Source organism: Triturus cristatus, chromosome 3_2 (genome assembly GCF_964204655.1).
Source record: "Triturus cristatus chromosome 3_2, aTriCri1.1, whole genome shotgun sequence".
Classification (NCBI taxonomy): Eukaryota; Metazoa; Chordata; class Amphibia; order Caudata; family Salamandridae; genus Triturus; species Triturus cristatus.
This window is the reverse complement of record NC_140584.1, coordinates 61735751-61755583: the sequence shown is the minus strand read 5'-3', so window position 1 is coordinate 61755583 and position 19833 is coordinate 61735751. Positions and strand designations below refer to the sequence as shown.

Here is a 19833-nt window from a genome sequence, read left to right as displayed (position 1 = left end):
TACAACAAATGAAAAAACTGTGAGAGAGGAGCTATGGAGAGATTAGGGGTACTGTTGGAGTGTGGTAGTGAGGGAAGCTGTGGAGAAGGGGGTCACTGGGGAGCACCAACAAAGATTTTTGCACTGGGCACCACCATCGTTAAATCCAAGCCTGGGCTGAGAAAAACTCTCAGGATCTAGTCTGGCACTTGGGGGTATTCACAAGGTGAGGAATCTGGGGCTAGAAGTATTAATTCGAAATATGTTTCTGAAGCAATTGGTCTGAATACAACTGCCTAGAATATCTGGGGTTTTCTAATGGAAATGCTTCATTTGATTTGAGACTGAATTTAATTAGAAATGATTCTTCCTGTTTGTTGTTAGAGTTTTATTTTCAATATTAAGTCTGGAAAACCACACTTATTCTATAATTCCTTTCTGTTCTTCCAATCCCCCGTCAGTTGCTATCCCTTTCACTTCTTATTACAGAGAGCTTCTCTCCAACTTCTCCATCCAAAGGTCATGCTTCCCATGACTTCCACAATCCACATTCTTTGTATTTTGTCCTTTTTAGTATTTCCGGCTTTTTTGCTATATTTTCCAAAGCATTCCATCCTCATCACTAGCGATTTTTCCAAAGTATTGTAAGTCGAAGCCTTCAATTTTGACTGATTAGAATAGAACCAAATCAATGGAACTGATCCCTTTGCACCTTTACAATCACCAGCAGTGAATTAAAAGATGATTTTTGGTAGAAAGCATGGTCACTTGCCGCCATCTGCTGTGTTAAGTAGGAATTACAACCTTGTCATTTCCCATTATTTTTTTGGGACATATAACAAGCTGTTACGATATCTATAGTAGCGATCCCCTTAACAATGCACGAGCTTAGACCTAACTTAGACTGAATACAAAGATTATTATCGTATAGAGGCCTAGGAGCACCTGCAAGAAAAAAATATTTATAGCTGGAACCTTGTACTGCGTGAAAGGAGTCATGTCTGGCTACCTTTTAAGCCAATCCACTTTGCAAGATAGGGCATTTAATCTATTTCAAGATTATAAAGCCAATATAGGAACTGCAGGTCCCAGAATGAAATGTGCGGTTTGTTAGAAATTAAGCAAAGTCGAAAGGCGTCTCAATTAGCTTGGGGCATTTGGCCGCTAAAGGCCTAACCTTTACAGTGCCATTTTAGTGGAGGGGTCGCCTGCCAAGCCTTTGGAATAGGCTAAAAACGAATCGCTTGATATATGCACATTTCAAGAATTACAGAAGATAACATTTTGGAGACATGCTTTGAAGGCATTTCTGGCCACCAGTAATCTGAGTTTTTTGTAAAAGAATGATTCAACAAGCCAAACAGTTTCCCTTCGGCAACGCTTCGTGGTAGCCACTATTCGCTCTGCCAGTGCGGGGTGTTTTTAAAATGCACTGGCAATGGAAAAACCAATAGTGGCGACTTTTATTCTTGAAAGTCTATTTGGCTGCAACGTTATGTTACCCAAGGCGGCATGACGCCCATCTTGAAAGTAGGTCAACATTATTTTCGATATGGGCGATGCATTGTTATGTTATGTTACCCGGATTTATAGAGCGCGCAGCTGCCCCAGCAAAGGGGCGTCCCGGCGCTATTGGATCATGCAACAAGGCTACCACCATCTGGAAAGTATGAAAACATACTTCTTCTGTTTTCAAGATGGGCCCAGCCAATGTTGTGTCACGTCACCATGTGACATCTAACTTGGTGGCCATGCATTTTAAAAGTATAAAAATATACTTTTTAAGATGGCCACTCGCTGTTATTGCCTTTGCTAATGACAACACATTTTAAAAACAACCGGCATTGGCAAATCTAACAGTGCCTGCCAACCTAGAAAGGGGGCCAGAAGAGGGTTGTGGGATAGATAGAAACCTGTCAGAGGGGCAAAAGAATTGTCGGAATTTACTGACAGAAAAGGGTAGACAGTGAGCACGACATGAAACTATAGAAGTGCAGGGGGTCAAACACTGATGTAGGGTGTGAGTAGACAGTTGTGGAAGGTAGGGAAGGTTGTGGCACGAAGAAGAAAAGCCTGAGCATGCTCTTTGCGCTGAGACAGAAAAAAGGAACACAAAATGCACTCCAATCATTCTCAAAATGAAAAGTGAAAAGTAAATAGAAGAAAGAAAGATAAATAGTTCTATGACATCAGCAGTAGAAGGATACAACTCAGAAAATCAAAAAGCGCATGAATACTGAGGAAAACCATCCAATAAAGAGCAGGACACTAAGAAAGACACGAAAATGATCCAATCAAGAGTAAGGGGCTGAACCAAAACCAGGTCTATTTAGTACTGAATGTAAAGTGGCCTGTAGCAAGACCACAAAAAGAAGCAGGAAAAGCTACTGTGTTATGAACAATACTGACCCCAAATGGCTGAATAACAATATTAGGATCAAAGGGAAATGTAACACGATTAGTTAAAAGGTCATGTTGAAGCACTGGACCTAATGAACAGTTCCTCGTGAAAAAAAAAACACATTACGAGTGAAAGTCAGATGAGATCAGAAATACTTTATTTCGACTCTAAAAGAGCCATAAAAGGTTGTACAAACACAATTTATTAAAAAAAAAACCAGCACATCCACATATAAAAAATGTACAGGTTTTTAAAATGATCAGTATCTACTACGAATCTTAATAGCAGTAAAAAGGTAATTTAAAATACATTGTATGATCTCAACTGTTCCTAGGGAGAGTAAAAACTCCATTGCCAATTTGTAATTCATAATCCCTGCAGCAAGTAATTCCACGACGAACAAACTGTTTCCTCTGGGGGTGTTAAGACTACAAAAGAGAATAAAATGCAAAGTGCTTTGAGGTGGACGATTGTCACACGGACAAACAAGGAGTGAAGCAAACCACGTGCCTTGGATGGGAAAGGCGGCTAGAAAGTGTACAGTTTTTAAACACAACCTCGTCAACAAAAATTTCCTTCTTTCATTTAAGTCAATTTGCAAGTACAAGGCAGGCTCTCTCTGCAATTGTGAGAGGCGCTCTGGCTGACCAGTCATACTGCCTATAGGGCTAACCCAGACATAGGTTTGATAAAAAAGTGACTTTATAGAGACTGATGAGACATTTTTTTTTAGCATATCGAGGTTTGAATAATACTCTGGGACACCCATTTTAGCAAAACACGTTTTAACAAACCTAAGCCAGGGTATGTCAACTATTATCCAGCTTCCTGCAGTCTGTCAGTATTGTTCTACAGAGGGTAGCCTCTGGATTCTTCCAGGTTTTTAACTAAAGCAATAACGGCTGAATCTCTATATAGTCTTTCAGATAAGTCATACCAACTTCCTCGTGACAGAAAGAGACGGCGGAACACTGAAGCACTGAGATAAGTCTTCTTAGAAACTTATTCTCTGCTACTTGGAGTGATTTGCAATTTACGTGACCCCACACCCCGGCCCCAAGGGTTACTACAGAAATGTTATTACTCTTGTAGACACACAAAATCTCCTTAATCAGTTTATGTCCCAGTCTTTTAGAAAATCTAAAAATTGCATCAAAAGATTTCTGAAATTGCATAATTCTAATATTTAAAACATGTTTCCAATTAAAATCAGCATCAAATGGTACCCCCAGATAGGTAAAATATGGGACCGTCTCAATTTCTTCGCCCCCCAGTAAAAACTTTCTTGTTTTGGCTTTTTTTGGGGCCACATTTCATGATGAAAGATTTTGTGCGATTTACTTTTAGCCCTAGATTGTTCATAAAATCATTGAATGAATCTAACAATACTTGTAGGCCATTTGCTGTCCTGGCTATCAGGACATCATCATCAGCATACAGGAGAACGGTAATTTGGTACATGATACATTTTGGTATATCTTTTCCCACCTTACATAGTTGGTCTCCCAGCCCATTAATGTATAGTAAAAAGAGGAATGTTGCCAAGACACAACCCTGTCTTACCCCAATATCTTTTTTTTTTGTATTATTATTTTTTCTCCAAGAATCAGTGTCATAGTTAGTACAGCTTCATTTACATATCAGCAATGCATTTTTGTACATTGGAATAGATAAAGATTTACAATTCATTATTAGCCAATAATCAGAGGAAAAGGGAAGATCTTGAAAAAGACAATTTTCGCTGGGAGAACAAAAACAATAGATAAATGATAACAAATACCTTTAAGCTACACAGTGTTCTCTAGCCATCTTGTAATTGGAGACCAGATTTTTAGGCCCCATGCTCGTCTCCTTGGCCCCCGCATTTTATAAACAGCAGATTCCATATTATATACCACTAACATCCGAGATCTCCAATTAGAGAATGTCGGAGGATCTGAGCTGATCCACTTAGATGTTATACATAGTCTTAGGATAGCCATAGAAGTTAAAATAAAACTAGTCTCCGCCCTACCGCGAAGTTCACCCACCTCATCGCTTTCTACCCCCAAGATTACCAATTCAGAAGTCAATATTATGGGGGTAGCAAGAACCAGATTCAAAAAGTAATTAATCTCCTTCAAAAAGAGTGCCAAGCTAGGACAAGTATAAAAAATGTGTAAAGTGTCTGCTCCCCAGAGCCCACATCTGCTACATGAGCTCCCAAGGGAGCAAGCCCATTTGGAAGTCTTGGCGGGGGTATAGTATAAATCAAAAGCAGACATAAAATGCTGCGTTTTCAGGCTTCCAGATATAACCACACAATTGGCTAGTTCCAGTGATGTCTCCATATTAACCCTGTTTTCCCAAGCCTTCTCTAGCATTTTGAGATGTTATATCGTCAGGGAACTCTGCCAGTAACGCCTGGTAGATTACTCCAATCTTTGATTGTATCTGCAGCAGCTCAATTAAGCCAATAGGATCCAGGTTACCATTTGCCCCTTGCATACTAGAACCTAGAAAACTCTGAATCTGTAAGAACTTAAAAAAGTCCCCCCTAGAGAGACCAAACTTCTCTTGTAAGAACATAAATGTGGCTAATTGTCCTCATGGCATAAATCCCCTAAAACAGTAATTCCTGCATTACCCCAGCTAAATGTAATTCTGTCCTGGAATATAGTTGGTAGGAGGCCACTCGCAGATAAGGGAGTATATGCGTTAATGTTAGATATCATAAATCTGCGTCGGATTTTCCTCCAAACTGAAAAAGTTGATTGTATTATTTTGAATTTTGTCTTCTTATAATAACATGGTTCCAGAGTTTTAACTAACCTTTGTCTAGTTTAATCTCCTAGCAGCATCTCATATATAGTGGGGCTAACAGTCTCTGACCTATCCATATTTCCTGTAACTAATATTCCCATATGCTGCAATAATACTGCCAGTGATATAATATAAAGTTTGGCACCCCCCAGCCCCCCTTAATCTAGGGAGAATCATCCACTTGATTACCCTTCTGGGTCGCCGATAACCCCATAAAAACCTAAAACACACCCTTTCAATTTTAGTAATACATGATATTGGGAATGCCAATGGAATAGTCAAGAAAAAGTATACAAAGTTTGGAAAAATAGACATTTTAAGAACATTGCAGTGGCCATGTAGTGTTAGGTGTAGATGATCTAGGGTCTCCAGAGAAACGCTAACTGTGTGGATCACCGGTAAAATGCTAAGTTCCGGGAAGCGTACCACTGCTACAGTTAATCTAACCCCCAGATAGATGGCCTCTGATACAATCGGAATATCTGCCGTAGGGAAATAGTCTGAGTGTAGACAGTTGGTCTTGTCTACGTTTAGTTTATAGCCCGATACTGCGCCATACTGTTTCGCCAGATCTTCCACTATTGGATAAGCTAGCCGGAGATTACTTTTGAAAATAGCAATGTCATCGGCATATGCCAATGATTTAAAGCTAATATTGTTAACCTGGACAAGCTCGATGCTAGTTTCTGCTTCCAGTTTATTTAAGAAAGTGTCAATGTATAATGAAAATAGCAGCAGGGAGCAGGGACACCCCTGCCTTGTTCCTCTGCTAATACTAAATGCTTGTGATACTTGCCCTGATATACGAATTGCGGCTTCCGGTGTTGCGTACAGTGCCTGAACTGCTTGAATAAATTCTGTGGAAAATCCCTTCCAGTGTAAAACAGGCCAGAGGAACCGCCAGGAGACCCTGTCAAACGCTTTCTCTGCGTCTAACAGGATCATCCCAAGCGGTGATCCAGTCGCCTGTGCCCAATCAAAAAGGGCTATTGCTCTTTTGACATGGTCTGTTGTATCCTGACCCAGGATAAACCCGTGTTGTCGGATAGATACCAAGAAGTTATTACTGTACCCAGCCTAGAGGCGATTATTTTCGAGTAGATCTTACTATCCGCCGTGATAAGTGTAATCGGTCTGTAAGATGCCGGGTTGAGTTCAGGTCTGCCCTTTTTCTTGAAAACAACAATAGTAGTCTTCTGCCACGAATTAGGGGTCTGACCCAGTTGAGCAAGTTTGAATAAAGATGTCAGCATAGGACTTAGCATTTGCCGAAATGTCCTGAAAAACTCTAGGGGGATCCCGTCTGGCCCAACTGCTTTTCCCATGGCTAGAGAGATTATTGCTTTCTCGACCTCCTCCCTAGTGATTGGGGCATTAAGAGCCTTGTTTTGTTCAGGCGAAACACTCATCGTATTTTGTTTGCTTAAGAATTCCCTAATACTTTCCTTAGTAGCTTTGCCTTCTGCAGTATACAGCTGGTGATAAAAGGTTTGAAATACGCTTAGGACTCCCACCGAAGTGTCCTGTATCTGACCGAGTGAATCTGAAATCCTGCTTATTCCATTCAAAGCCGCCCTCTGTTGAATACATTTGGTCAATAATTTCCCAAATTCATAAATATCTGACCTGTGCTTTATGCAGCGAGCTCTTCTGCGAAATGTTGATGTATTTTTGATTTAATAGCAGTCATAAGATGTTGACACTCTTCTATATTTTGACCAGCACTGATTTCCCTTACAAGCTCAATCTCTGCAAGCCGTAGATCTTTAATCAATCCCTTAATCTTTGCCTCAATCGTCTTTTGACGATGCAAAGAACAAAATATGAAACGCTTCACGAATTTGCGTGTCATCCTTGCGCAGGGGCCATGCTAATCTTCTCTGTATCATTCCAATTTTAGTATACGTGCCGCCGAAGCCAGCACGTCTCACCCCAATATCTGAAGAGAATCCTTCAGGCAAATCTCTCTATTATAGCGTGCTGAGGCATATTCGTGAAGTCTACTAAGCAAGGTGACAATTGCTCCATCAATCCCCATTTTTAACAATATGGACCATAATTGGCTGCAATTCACTGTGTCAAAAGCACAGGTTAGGTCCATAAACGCTAAGTGGACACAGCCATTTAGTGTTTTAGTGTACTTTTGAACAATTAAGGCCAGCTTTAGAGATTGTTCTACAGTTCCAAGTCCTGGACTGAAACCAAACTGGTAAATTGAAAGCACCTGATGTTCCAAAGCCCAAAGTTCTAATTTAGCCAAAATTACCCTGCCCAATATTTTGACTGAACTATTGAGCAGGGATATTGGGCGATAGCAGTGGGGTTTAGTTTTATCCCCCTTTTTAAAAATCGGCACTATGAAGACTTTTTGCCAGGTCTGGACTAGGGGGCCCACTATTGCAGCTTCCAAAACATTTGTAATCAATAGGGCCCAAAAGTCTGGTAAATACTTATATAGGTCCACAGGAATTCTATATGGTCCTGGGACTTTCTCTGGGCGACTCTTTTATATAGCTAGTAGTACCTTGCACACTTCAATTGAGTTACTTAGAGCAATGACAGCTCCTATATCACAAGCAATTTCTGTGTCCGGCGATAAGTTAACTGTCCTTGGCTCTGGGGAAAACATTTCCGAGAAATGGTTTACCCAAGCATCGGCTGGAACTACAGTGTGTATTTTAGGCATTTGATAAGCAGACATGGGAACAGAAAGTCATATTTGGCCCATTCAGACGGAACAACTGCACAACTGAAAGGGCACAGAACAAAGCTAATCTAACAAAAAATGTGCACAAGCAAAACCATATTAAAAAGGTAACTCTTGTCACAAAAAAATTAGAACTTTTCGAATCAGAGGCCCAAAATTTTGTTGAGTCACCCTTTTTTTGTTAATCACATAAATGATTGTCATGCACAGGATATCTAACAAGATTTCTATGTTACACTTAACCCCAAACCGACAAGTTTTCCACAGGCTGAAAACTATCAGAATAAGTCTGCATGTAGGATTCTAATAAATGTTTTACTTTTTTATCGAATTGGAAAATATTATTACAGCTTGAGAAACCCCTCCCCTACACCCAAAGTGGCATACTGGATTGCTGATACCCTTCTATGCCATGGAAACACACTAACTTCTTTAGAAGTTATTTGTATGTGTTTCGGAGGTGGGAAGTTGTAGGAAGCTGGCTCTGTATATACTATGCCAAAGTAAGGTATAGTGTGCACAGAGTCCAGTGGATCCCCAGAGGCTTAAATAGATAATACTTTTATATTTAGAACCAAGAAGAACGCAGTTGCAGGTAACAGTTTTAAGAATAGCAATGATACTTTTCAAGATGCAGTAGGAATTGTTTTGCAAGGCAATTAAAGAACAAGTTACTTACCTTCAGTAACGATGTATCTGTAAGAGACATTAGTAGTTATAGATTCCTTACCTTAGAATTACCCCCAGGCGTCAGACTGGATCCGGGGAAACTTTCTAGTAGCAGTACCCCTGCGCGTCAGTAGGTGGCGTCGGTCGCCGGGATGTCGTCGCGGTGTCTACTTAGATGCCGTCCATGCGCACTGACGTCAGTTCTGACACAACTTTCCATGCCAGAAACGCAGAGCCATACAAGACATTGACCACTGGCGCACACAGCTAGGGCCCTGGAAGGGAGTCCTTATCCCTAAAAGTAAGTTCGCAGAAAGGGGAGGACGGGTGGGGTGGTAAGGAATCTATAACTATTAATGTCTCTTACAGATACATCGTTACTGAAGGTAAAAGTAACCTCTTCATCTAAAAGAGACCGTAGTTATAGATTCCTTACCTTAGAATAGATACCCCAGCAATACCAACCCCTGAGGTGGGTATGCGAACTAAGTTCACACCAGAAAGTCCTGGAGAACAGAACGGCCGAAAAAGCAGTCTCTCCGAACTTGACTGTCCAGGCAGTAATGCTCAGTAAACGTGTGCAGGGATGCCCATGTGGCTGCCTGGCAGATGTCAACCAGCGGAACTCCACGTCCCAAGGCTGTAGTAGTTGCCGTCGCCCCAATAGAGTGGCCGCGCAGTCCTACTGGATGTTCATTTTTAGCCAAAGAATAACAGATCTTAATGCATAGGACAACCCATCGACGGATAGTATGTTTGTGCACTGCCCAACCTTTCTTGGCGCCCACATAACCCACGAAGAGTTGATCGTCCGCCCGGGAAGTCTATAGTGCGGTCAAGGTAGAAAGATAGCGCACATTTTGGGTCCAGATGGTGGAGTCTCCCCTCCTTTTTGGAAGGGTGCGTAGACGGGGAGAAGGTAGGCAATGTGATGGTCTGACCTATGTGGAAAGAGGTAACAACTTTGGGCAGAAAAGAGGGCCTAGTACGGAGGACTACTTTGTCCAGATGGACAGCAAGAAAGGGAGGTCGCAAAGATAAGGCTTGAAGCTCACTTACCCTGCAAGTAGAGGTGATGGCACGCAAGAAAGCTGTCTTCAAAGTAAGTAGCCCAAGCCAAAAGAAGTGGCCATATCGGCTAAACTCAAACTGGTACAACTGAAGATTCTACACAGGGTTTATCTTTCAGGGAAGCAATTGATGCTCATGGGTAAAAGCTTGGATGGGCTGTGTAGGCGACGGTGTGGGATGGAAGGCGGGTTCCTACACATTCTCTGGGAGTGCCCGTTAATTCAAGACTACTGGCAGAAAATCCTGCAATGTATGAGTATGGTTTGGGGGGTCCCTTTGATGCCCGAGGCCAAGAGATGCCTGTTGAACATCTGGGAGCCCACAGATTTAAATGTGAAAGGGGGATATGGGCCACACTTGGACAGATGATCGCTAAGCGCAATATAGCGCAGTCATGGGGAGCCGCTGCGCCACCGACACTGAAGAAATGGAAAGAGGACATGGACTGGTGTATGGTGAGAACGAAAACTGTTTATGTAGCTCGGGGATGTCCTAAAAAATAGATTGCAATATGGACTAAATGGAATGTATATCGGGGCAGACTGTGCGAACCCCCATCTATCCCATCACCCGATGATCATTGTATGGTGTAAATCTCACTGCATGTACTGTAAATCTGCACGCTATGACGAAAGTAATGTACTGATGCCTCTAAAGAACTGCTATTATGGTAATATACGACACACTTCTCTGTACCGCATGACTCTTGTTTTTAAGTTCAATAAACAGAAATATAAAAAAAAAAAAGTAAGTAGCCGAAGGGGACAATTATGTAGTGGCTCAAAGGGAGCACACATAAGATAAGTGAGGACAAGATTTAAGTCCCACTGGGGCATTACGAAAGAGAAGGAGGAAAGAGATGAGTAATGCTCTTCAGAAATCTATGAACAATAGGGGACTTGAAAAGAGAAGGCTGATCATGAAGGCGAAGATAGGCTGAAATGGCCAAAAGATAGCCTTTGAAGAGTGTCCAGAGCAGGGCCCTGCTGCGCCAAAGAAAGAATGAAGAGGAGAACCTTTGAAAGAAGGGCAGAAAGGGGATCCACAACCTTTGCTGTGCACCATGCCACAAATCTGTTCCATCTACAGGCGTAGACCGTTTTAGTGGAGGGATGCTTGGCTGCCAAGATGACAATACAGACTTGGGGAGGAAGGCAGAATGCTGTCAACTGTTGCCGTTTAATCTCCACGTAAGGAGTTGGAGACTAGACAGGTTCGGGTGGAGGACCGTCCCCTGCTGCTGCGACAGAAGATCCTCCCAAAGAGGCAGTCTGATTGGAGGATCGATGGCTATGCTTAAGAGCCCGGGGTACCAGACTCTTCGTGCCCAGTCCGGAGCCACATGAATCTCTTGGGCCTCGTCGCGCTTGATCTTCTTCAGCACTCTGGGTAGAAGTGGTACAGGTGGAAAGGCGTACAGAAGGCAGCAATTCCATTCGTGACGAAAAGCGCAGAGCTGCTGATATTGCCCGTTCTCTTTGGTGGTGAATAGATCTAACCAAGGCTCTCCCCACTGCTGAAAGAGACCTTGCACCACCTCCGAGTGAATACGCCATTCCTGATCCATCATGGATATGCCCTGATGTTCCAGCCACGTCCAAAGACGAAGAGCCTCTTGACATACCCCACCCTGCTTGTTGCAGTACCACATGGTACTTGCTTTGACAGAGGGAAGGAATGCCTTCAGTGCAAAACGAATCACCCGGAGCTCCAGGAGGTTCATGTGGAGCCTGGAATCCCCCGGAGACCAGAGGCCTCTGATCACCGCCTCCTCCATGTGGCCGCCCCAACCCAGAAGTGATGCATCCTTTACTACTGTAAACTCTGGTTGGGGAAGGGAGAGGGACCTGCCGCTGACCCAATCCTGGTCTGTGAGCCAACCCTGCAACTGACTTGCAGTCCCCTCCGAGATATGGACGACATTGGAAAGATTCCCCTGATGCTGCACCCACTGGAACTTCAGGTCCCACTGCTGAGCCCGCATATGCATCTGGCATGATCCACCAGCAGGATGCAGGAGGCCATGAGGCCCAGCAGCCTCAGGGTCACTCTCACCGCAATCCGGGATAGAGGCTGAAACATCGGTATCATAGCCCGAATATCCCAGACTCGCTGTTCGGGAGGATAGATCTGAGACTGTGCTGTGTTCAGAACTGCTCCAATGAAAAGGAGCTTCTGAAAGGGAATCAGGTGCGACTTCGGCACATTGATAGTGAACCCCAGATAATGCAGTAGGTCCGCCATAGTCTGGAGGTGAGAAACGACAGCCTGGGGCGAGTCCACGTTCAGCAGCCAGTCTTCGAGATAGGGGAAGACTGAAACCCCTGATCTGCGCAGATGAGCTGCGACCACTGACATCACTTTTGTGAACACCCGAAAGGCCAAAAGGGAGCACGGTGAACTGAAAATGCTTGTGGCCTACAGTGAACCATAGGTAATGCCGATGGACAGGCAAGACAAGTAAGCGTCCTGCAAGTCCAGCGCTACCATCCAGTCTCCTGGGTCGAGGGCAGACAAGACCTGAGCCAAAGTTAACATCTTGAACTCCTCCTTCCGGAGGAAGCGGTTGACATCCCTAAAGTTTAGGATAGGACACAGGCCTTTGTTCTTCTTGGGTACCAGGAAGTAGTGGGAGTAACAGCCACGACCCACTGGCACAGGGACGTGTTCTATAGCTCCCTTGGCCAAGAGAGCTGTAACTTCCTGGCGGAGAAGGGCCAAATGATCCTCCGACATGCGATGGAGTGTAGGTGGCATGGAAGGAGGGGTAGTCTCGAAGGGGAGGGAGTAGCCCATTCGGACTATCTGCAAAACCCACCTGTCAGACGTGATTTTGTGCCAGTTGGCAGGTGATGGTGGATCCTGCCGCCCACTGGCAAGTGGTGGCCCTGAAAAGTCAGACTAGGAAGGTTTGGAGGCTGCTGCGGGGGGGGGGGGGCATTGGTGGACTGGCCCCCAGACCCACGACATTGGGTCCCACGTCCCCGGCCACGCAGATGCTGCGCAGGCCTGTGGCTCTGGGTGGAGCACCCCTTCCGTAGCCACGAAAGGGGCAAAAGGCAGATTGCATGGGGAGAGAGGTGGCCCAACGATCTGGCTGTAGCCCTATAGTCCTTGAAACGTTTGAGCGCGTTGTCCTCCTTGTCTCCAAACAGACAACGGCCATCAAAGGGCATGTGCAAAAGGGTTGATTGAACATCCCCAGAGAAGCCAGTGGACCTCAGCCAGGCATAGTGCCCCAGGGCTACTGACGTTAAAATCGTTCTACCCAGCGAGTCGGGCGTATCCACCCCACAACGGATGGCGAACTTTGCTGCATCTTTACCCTCTGCGACAGCGGGGTGAGCATGGCCCAGGCCTCCTCCGTGCACTGCGGCAGCACTTGGGCAACCGTGTCCCACACAGAGTGTGTGTAGCGGCCCAAGAGACATGCGGTGCTCACCGACCGCAGTCCTAAGCTGGCGGACGAAAACATCTTCTTCCCAAGATAGTCCAGTTTCTTGGATTCCCTATCTGCTGGAGCAGTAGGGAACGCACCTTTTGATGTTGAGGCTTGGACCACCAAGCTCTCTAGGGTAGGGTGTTGGGAGAGGAAAAGTTGGTCGCCCGGGGCCGGGCGGTGGCGTCGGGCAACCATCCTATCCACAGGAGCCCCTGTACTTGGGTTTGGACCAAGTGCCCAGAAGGATGTGAGTGACGGCCTCATTAAAAGGCAGCAGGGGCTCAAAAGAAGTCGCTGCCAGCTGATGCATCTCAGGCAGGAGGTTAGTCCTGACTGCCACCGTAGGAAGCTCAAGGCCAAAAAGCTTAGCCGCCCTACGCAACACCACAGTGTAGGAGGCCCCCTCCTCCGTAGCCACAGTAGGGAGAGAAAGCATACCAAGGTCTGGTGAGGTATCCAGCCACTGGCTCAACCAACTCCTCTCGCAAGTCTGGCTCCTTTGGTTGGTCTGCTAGAGGGTCACCAGACCCCTCCCAGTCCTCTTCACCCTCCTCTGTCTGCCAGTCAGGGCGGTAGGGACCCCAGGAAAGAACAGTGGTACAAAAGTACCGGTCGGCGCCGGTACCAGCGCCGGTCGAAGCTGGTCCGGCTCTGTGTCCAAGTCGGGGTTGAGGCTGGGGTCGATGCTGGTGTTGGGGTACAACCGGCACGGGAGAAGGTACCGTGGGGTCGACCGGCACCAATCCAGATCTGGATCCTCGTGGGTGCTCCGGTGCAGGAGCCAGAGCCGAAGCCGAACCAGCCGGCCTCGAAGGCCCAGGGCCCCCAGCAGAGTTCGCTGGGCCCAAAGGCACGCCGAAAGAGTCGAACAAGTTACTTACCTTCGGTAACGATATATCTGTAAGAAACATAGGTTAGTTATAGATTCCTTACCTTAGAATTACCCCCAAGCGCCAGACTGGATCTGGAGAATTTTTGAAAGATTTTTCGCCAGCAGTACCTCTGCGCGTCGGAAGGTGGCATCGGTCGGCTCTGCGTTCGTCATCGTGGTTGCCGGTATGACGTCGCGGCAGCTACTTAGACACCGCCCTCGCGCTGACATCAGTTCTGTACACGATTTTCCGCACCAGAAACGCAGAGCCATGCAAGACACTGACCATTGGTGCACAAAAACGAGGGCCTGGAACGGATGTCCTTAACACTAGAAATCAGTTCGTAGAACGGGGAGGATGGGTGGGGCGGTAAGGAAACTATAACTAACTAAGGTTTCTTACAGATATATTTTTACCGAAGGTAAGTAACTTGTGCATCTGAATGAAACACGTTAGTTATAGAATCCTTACCTTAAAATAGATACCCCAGCAATACCAACCCCAGAGGTGGGTCTGCGAACCAAAATCACACCAGAAAGTCCTGGAGAAAAGAACGGCCAAAGAAGCCGTCTCTCCGAACTTGGCTGTCCAGGCAGTAGTGTTCGATAAACGTGTGTAGCGATGCCCACGTGGCTGCCTGACAGATGTCATTCAGAGGCACTCCTCTTCCCAAGGCAGTAGTGGCTGCCGTCGCCCTGGTGGAGTGAGCGTGTAGCCCGACTGGAGGCTCCTTTTTAGCCAGAGAGTAACAAGCCTTAATACACAATGTGAGAAGTTGGCCTGATATATGATGTCACTAGTTCTAGTGTACACCTTGTATCAGTCCAAACAACCCTTATGGTGATTGGTTGTAAAGTCAACCTTATAGACCAGCTATCCTAGTGGTAGCATGGACAAGAGCAGTCTTAGGCTAAACTCTGTATGGCATCTGAAGCCAGCTGATATACCATTTGCAATCCCTTGAATACCAAATGAAGGGACACCACAACAGATATATTATAAAAATAGAATGTATTTATTCTAGTCAAAATACCCTCAGCACTCTTTATGAGATTCGAGGTAAGTACAACACAGTCTTATTTAAGCATACATAAGTCACACAGGTAAGAAATATAGTTAGGCCCTAGGGGCCGCGCAAACCATATACTAAGTAAGTGGTATAAGAACCACTGTCACGAACACAAGTTAGGCCTAGGCCTAGGCCTAGGGAATCGCTGGGGCTACACTATCCTATCAGTTGCTAGGCAGTGGGAGGCCCACGGGATTCAGGTGCAGAGTGGAAACACTCACGCGTAATGCGTTAAAGTCGATAGAAATAGTAATATTTAGAAATTAAGAGTTTTAGGACACTTCGGAAGGAACTAGGAGTTAGAGACTTGGAAACTAGACACTAGGATAGTCAATACCCTTGTGAGCACCGGAGTACTCAAGTTACCTAGCCCACGGGCTGCGGGTGCATAGGTGTGAGCGTCGGGTTTCGTCGTCGACTCCTATGGATGTCTGAAGAAAAGATGATGACAGGCAATCAGTGAAGAGTGTCCGATGGATTCCAAGGATGGAATCAAGAAGGAGGATACCTGCAAGCAGAGGGGACAGAGTCTAGGTCACCAGCCAGGAGCCGGGAAGGAATCAGGCGATGTCGTGAAGATGCAGGTGAAGAGGTGAAGCTTGTCGCAGCAGCCACGGGTACCAGGAGACGTCGAGGACGACCAGAACCAGGAGGCGAGCTGTCCCACGAGGGCTCTTGCTGTCGGCTGCGTCGATGTCGAGTTTGGACACAACAAGCCTTGGCAAGCGCAACCCACGCAGAATGAAGGATTCGCTTCCGTTGCAGACCAGGAAGGCCTGAGGTGCTTCTCTTTCACAGGGAAGCAAGGGCCAGTCTGGAGGAGCGAAACCAGTGGTGGAAAGTTACAGGTTCGTCTTCACAAAGGTCACTAGCCAACGGGCAAGCAACCGGACAGACGCGTTGAGCAGGAAAATGCAGAAGGGCCCCACGCAGAACTCGTGGAGTGTGGAGGGCTGATCTTCGGTGCAGATGGTGCTCGGGGTTGGGGCTTCTCAATCCCCAGAGCACAACTTCGAGGATGCCTCAGAAGCTGCGCTGGAAGCAAGTAGCCAATTTTCCCAGGTAGCCGGTCCCACGTCTCTCGTCGCCTCCACGGTTCTCAGCTTTGCTGTGGATGTGGATCAGGGTCGGAGAAGTCTGGAAGGCAAGGCGCTGGTCGGGCTCTGCAGTCGGTTCCTCGTAGAACTTCGGACAAAGCAAACGGCAGGTCGCTTGATGGTGCCTGTTTGCACAGGGTGGCCACTCCTTGGCCACAAGGGAGATTCTTCAGTCTTCTTCCGTAGTCGAATGTCGAAGGTCCAGAGTTTCTGTTCAAGTTTCAGTTATCAGGATAATCCAAAGTCCTAGGGACTCAGCTCCCACTCTTATACTAATCTGGGGGGCTGGGTTACCTGCTAGGTCCCTCCTATGGGTGGGACCAGGGAGGGGGGTGGTTACACCCCTTCCCTTTGTCCAGTTTCGCGCCAGGACTGGGGCTGGAGTGCCCCAGCACCGGTTTGAACTGAACTATGCATGGGACACCTTGTGTGCCCCAGGCAGTGTCTCGTTTCATTCATCCCTCCCTGCCCCAATACACTAAGGCCTGTCTAGGGTAGTGCTAGAACCTCCCAAGGCAGGAAACCTATTGTCCAAGCCTCCCTCGCTGGAAGGACTCCCAGCAGCAGGAGGTCAGACTCGTGTCTGTGGCAGCAGCATCCATTTTGTGATGCTGGGGCTCTGGTTAACTTTAACCGGGTAGTAGGTCTTCAACATGTCTTCTCCCTCTAGAAGGGAGGAATACTATCCTCATCGCCAGAAATGGTGTGGGGGTAGTATTCCAAAGTGTTAGACACCTTACACGACATGTTTCGATAAAGCCAAACCATAGTTACCATAAGCGCGAGGATTATAAGGCACTTTAAGAGTATATGGTAGGCGATATCATAGAACAGCTATAAGGACATGGTTCCGAAAGCTGCAGACAGGCTCAGCTCATGCTAGAGCACCATCTCACATGTTACCAAGCACTCTGCCCTCAGGATTGTTAAGGCCTGCCATAGGAGTGACTGATTGGTTACCCATGTGTCTATATATAAGGTAGGTATAGGAATACTACACCTAAGCAAGGGGTGATTACACGACCTTGCCCCAGCTGAGTGATCAGCCAGTTGTGTCATAATGGAAGGCCAGCCAGGGGTGGCATAATACATGCTGCAGCCCCCGGTAGGCCTAGGGTACACCTATGCCCTGGGTACCTAAGGTACACTGTACAGGGCCCTAAAAGGTGATCCTTACCAATTGGGTTATGCACCTAAAGTACATAGTATGAATTTAGAGAGAGAACAGCTGGGCTGTGGGTCTGATTAGCAGGCCCACAGCCACATCTAAGTCGAAAACCAGTGAAGCAAAAGCAAAAAGTGGGGGTGAACATAGAAAGCAGACCCTACTCTCCTACACAACCCCCACCCCCCAAACTTAGGGACATTAAACTAACCTTGACCAGTTGAGTCTTCATGTTCTAAGTGGAAATATCTGGAGAGTCCATCTGCATTGGCATGGTCAGTCCCAGGTCTATGTTCCACTGTGAAGTCCATCCCCTGTAGGGAAATGGACCACCTAAGAAGTTTGGGATTTTCACCCTTCATCTGATTTAGCTACAAGAGGGTCTTATGGTCTGTATGAATCTTGAAGTAAGTGCCAAACAGGTATGGCCTCAGCTTCTTCAGGGCCCAAACCACAGCAAAGGCCTTCCTCTCAATAGCTGACCAACGTTTCTCTCTAGGGTCAGCCTTCTACTAATAAAAGCAATGGGCTGGTCTTGACCATCTATATTCAGTTGTGAAAGAACAGCTCCCACACCCAACTCAGAAGCATCTGTCTGGACAATTAACTCTTTGGAGTAGTCTAGACTTTTCAGAATAGGTGCAGTGCACATGGCCTGCTTCAGGTCATCAAATGCCTTCTGACAGCTTACTGTCCACTGAACTTTCTTTGGCATCTTCTTAGAGTTCAAGTCATTAAGTGGTGTCACAATGGACCCATAGTTCTTAACAAACTTTCTGTAGTACCCGGTCAGGCCCAAGAAAGCTCTGACCTCTGTCTGGGTAATTGGAGGAGTCCAGTTCTTTATGGTCTGGATCTTGCTCTCCAGTGGTTGAACCTGACCCCCACCTACTAGGTGGCCCAGGTACACAACCTTGCTCTGCCCTATCTGGCACTTAGTGGCCTTGATAGTGAGGCCTGCCTTTTGCAGGGCCTCTAAAACATTCCTCAGGTGGACCAGGTGATCCTCCCAGGTGGAGCTAAAGACAGCAATATCATCAAGATAAGCTGCACAGTAGTCATCCAGACCTGTAAGGACTTGATTCACCAACCTTTGGAAAGTGGCAGGTGCATTCTTCAAGCCAAAGGGCATTATCACAAATTGATAATGTCCTCCTGGGGTCGAGAAAGCAGTTTTGGCCTTTGCATTCTCAGCTAGTCTGATTTGCCAGTAGCCTGCTGTCAGGTCAAATGTACTCAAAAACTTGGCAGCTGCCAATCTGTCAATGAGCTCATCTGCCCTAGGTATTGGGTGGACATCTGTCCTAGTGACAGCATTGAGACCTCTGTAATCCACACAAAACCTCATCTCTCTCTTACCATCTTGGGTGTGAGGTTTTGGCACAAGAAGAACAAGTTACTTACCTTCGGTAACGCTTTTTCTGGTGGATACAGTATCTGCCTGTGGATTCCTCACCTTGTGAATATCCCCTGCGCCAGCATTCCACGGAACTTTTCTTTCCCAGCACTCCACGTCGACGTGGGCGACGTCATAATGCATCGGCTCCGCTCGCGACTCCATTCGACGTCACCGGAGCTATAAGAAGCCCACGTCGGCGTGATGACGTCAGTTCTACCCATTTTTTCCGGGCCTTCGAGGCGAACAGGTGGACTAACGACAGACTCAAAGAATACACAGTATACAAAATACCAATACATATACATAATATGCAAATGAAAGGAATGCAAAGTAAACCAAGCATTTCCTACAACTGTACCATACAGCATAAAAACATAACTACAAGACCTTTTTCATGGTATACAAAGGTGGACATCGGGGAGGCGGGTGGGTCAGTGAGGAATCCACAGGCAGATACTGTATCCACCAGAAAAAGCGTTACCGAAGGTAAGTAACTTGTTCTTCTGATGGATACATCTGCCAGTGGATTCCTCACCTTGTGAATAGATTCCCACAGCAGTCCCCACTCCCGGAGGAGGGTGTCCACCTTCCCATACCAGAAAGTCTTGCAAGACAGAGCGCGCGAAGTGGCCCTCCCTCCTCATCTCTGAGTCCAAGCAATAATGCTTTGCGAAGGTATGGAGGGAGGCCCAAGTCGCAGCTTTACAAATATCTGCCACAGGAACACACCGGGCCAAAGCAGAGGTAGAAGACTTGGCTCTAGTTGAATGAGCTCTAATGCCCTCAGGAGGGGTCTTACCAGCCAGGGCGTAGCAGATCTTGATGGCAAGGATAATCCATCTCGACAACGTGCGCTTGTGCACCGCTCTCCCTTTGGAACGTCCAACATAACCCACGAAGAGCTGATCGTCCATACGAAAGTCTTTCGTTCTGTCCAAGTAAAAGCTGACCGCTCTCTTTGGGTCCAGGCGATGAAGCCTTTCCTCCTCTTTGGAAGGATGAGGAGGAGCATAGAAAACAGGGAGAGTAATGGACTGCCCCAAATGAAACGGAGCGACAACTTTTGGCAGGAAGGCATCCCTGGTCCTCAGAACCATCCTTTCAGCATGTAAGGTAAGAAAAGGAGGTTTGGAACTAAGAGTTTGAAACTCACTCACCCT

At 46.4% G+C, this 19833-nt stretch overlaps 1 protein-coding gene and 1 non-coding gene across 3 annotated transcripts in view; both read right to left on the bottom strand.

Moving 5' to 3' along the window:
- GLB1L2 (galactosidase beta 1 like 2) overlaps nucleotides 1-19833 on the bottom strand; it is a 1021913-nt gene that overhangs the window by 44444 nt on the left and 957636 nt on the right. The gene's annotated exons all lie outside the window — the stretch shown is intronic.
- LOC146856805 (U6 spliceosomal RNA) lies at nucleotides 7000-7106 on the bottom strand. Its single transcript, XR_014980278.1, has one exon. It is a non-coding gene; the product is annotated as a U6 spliceosomal RNA (small nuclear RNA).